General features: G+C 48.4%; 1 non-coding gene across 1 annotated transcript; it reads left to right on the top strand.

Annotated features, from left to right (window-relative positions):
• Positions 1–1,924: 1,924 nt before the first annotated feature.
• On the top strand, positions 1,925–1,997 carry TRNAG-CCC (transfer RNA glycine (anticodon CCC)). Its single transcript has one exon. It is a non-coding gene; the product is annotated as a tRNA-Gly (tRNA).
• The last annotated feature ends 636 nt before the right edge of the window (positions 1,998–2,633 follow it).

The raw sequence follows: 2,633 nt of genomic DNA on the forward strand, positions 1-2,633 counted from the left end.
CTGGAGAAGGCAGTGGCAACCCACTCCAGTACTTCTGCCTGGAAAATCCCATGGATGGAGGCACCTGGTAGCCTGCAGTCCATGGGGTCGCTGAGTCGGACACGACTGAGCGACTTCACTTTCACCTTTCACTTTCATGCATTGGAGAAGGAAATGGCAACCCACTCCAGTGTTCTTGCCTGGAGAATCCCAGGGACGGGGGAGCCTGGTGGGCTTCCATCTATGGGGTTACACAGAGTCGGACACGACTGAAGCGACTTAGCAGCAGCAGCAGCAGCAGCAGCAGTGATTGAGGCTAAGGAGTGAGAGTGGAAGCATTTCACAATCAAACTAGGTTAATGGAAGTGTTTAGAATTCAAAAGAGCCTGAAGCAAGGACTTGGACTCCACAGAGACAGATTAAATTCTGCTGGGAGTAGGAGACTTAATGATTGATAGTTAACCCAACTGAATAGTCTTCTGGCACATACATTTACTTTTAAAATATTGTACTTCAGCTCTTTCTGAAAAGTCTTTTGGTAGTGAGACATCCTGGGCCTCCCATGTCAAAAGAATATTTTCTTAGAGCTCTTTGTCTTTATACCTTTCAAGAATAGAAGTGGGGAGCATGCAGAGGGGAAGGGTCCTCATGGAGGGAGAGAAGAGGTTAAGAAGATGAATTCTGTCTGTCATACAGAGTGAAGTAAGTCAGAAAGAGAACAACAAATATCGTATATGAGCACATATATGTGAAATCTAGAAAAACTGTACAGATGATCCTAGTTGCAGGGCAGGAATAGAGATGCAGACGTAGAGCATGCACATGTGGACACAGGTGGAGAAGCGGAGGGTGGGGCAAACTGAAAGAGTAGCACTGCTACTACACTGTACACTGCACACTGCTAGTACATGGCTGCTGCTGCTGCTGCTGCGAAGGCGCTTCAGTCGTGCCCGACTCTGTGCGACCCCATATACGGCAGCCCACCAGGCCCCGCTGCCCCTGGGATTCTCCAGGCAAGAACACTGGAGTGGGTTGCCATTTCCTCCTCCAATGCATGAAAGTGAAAAGTGAAAGTGAAGTCGCTCAGTCGTGTCTGACCCTCAGTGACCCCATGGACTGCAGCCTTCCAGGCTCCTCCGCCCATGGGATTTTCCAGGCAAGAGTACTGGAGTGGGGTGCCATTGCCTTCTCCATAGATATACACTACCATGTGTAAAACAGCCAGTGGGAAGCTGCTGTATAGCTCAGGGAGCTCAGCTCAGTGCTCTGTGATGACCCAGGGGGGTGGGATGCGGGTGAGGGTGAGTCTGAGGAGGAGGAGGAGTCTCCCAGAGGAGAGAGACTCAAGAGGGAGGTGATATACATATACTTAAAGCTGATTCATGTTGTTGTACAGCAGAAACTAACACAATATTGTAAAGCAAATATCCTCCAATTAAAAATTTAAAAAATAAGGTAAGAAAATAGACTCTGAAGCCCAGTCTAGATTCAAATCCCTAGCTGACCTTGACAGATGTGTGACTTTTGGCAAGTTACTTAACTTCTCTGTGTCTGTTTTCTCATGAGGGTGTGATCAGGATTAAGATGACTTAATTCATGCAAAGCATACAGAACAGGACCTGGTCCTCAGTAAACTGCTCCTCTGTAATTATACTGAGTAATAATCATATCTGAAAATGCACATTAGTGGACTTTTCCCTGTTGCGTTTCCATGTGGCTGACCCTGTCCCTAGTCACCCTGAAGCAACATCGGCCTGAGATGGCAGAATGGAGGGATGTGACTGAGGCTAGCATCTAAGAGAGGAGGGTAGTGTTTCCATTTGAGGTTGGAGAAATGATTTTTTTGAGTTGAAGCCATGATCTCGAGAGCCAGGCTTTGCTGTGAGAACCATTTTCTAAGTTTTTTGGTTCTCACTGAGCACATTAAAAGCAAATCCGAGACACTTCCCTGGTGGTCCAGTGGCTAAGACTCTGCCCTCCCAAGGCAGGGGGCCTGGGTTAGATCCCTGGTCAGGGAACTAGATCCCACATGCCATAACTAAAGATCCTGTGTGCCGCAACTAAGGATCTGGTGCACCCAAATAAAATCTTAAAAAAACAAACAAATAAAAAAAATAAAAGAAAATCAAATCCTAAAGGGCTGAGGCCACATTGCTCTGGCAGAATAGAGAAGATACTATTTCAGCCTGGGTCACCTAGAACAGATTTTCTGCCCCACAGAAAGGCAGGTCATGTGAGTGAAAAAGTGGGCAGTGGGCCCTTGGGGTGGGATTGAGAGAAGAGGGAGTCCTCTGCATGTTGAAGGCCCTCCCCTGACCTCAGCCTGGGAAGGGACATATGGAATCAGTTGAGAGATTCGGAGCTTGTGCTTCTCTTCCCATCGTTGACTCTATGAGTGACACTTGTTCAAGGCCCAACCTAATCATGAGTAACCAAGGAGGAGTTGAGGTCACACAGAGAGAGGGCAGGGATGAGCCCTCCGGTGTGGCCATAGGGATCCAGAAGCCCAGCCTTGCTGGGGAGGTGGGACATGAGGCTCAGGCCAAAAGCCTTCAATGTGCCCTCTGTGGAGCAGCCAGGTTGCAGGCCCCAAAAGAGGGAATGGGGTGTGCTCTGGGGTTGGCAAGCCACAGTGAGAAGAGGAATGCTGAGGA

This window comes from Bubalus kerabau, chromosome X (genome assembly GCF_029407905.1).
Source record: "Bubalus kerabau isolate K-KA32 ecotype Philippines breed swamp buffalo chromosome X, PCC_UOA_SB_1v2, whole genome shotgun sequence".
In the NCBI taxonomy this organism is placed as follows: domain Eukaryota; kingdom Metazoa; phylum Chordata; class Mammalia; order Artiodactyla; family Bovidae; genus Bubalus; species Bubalus kerabau.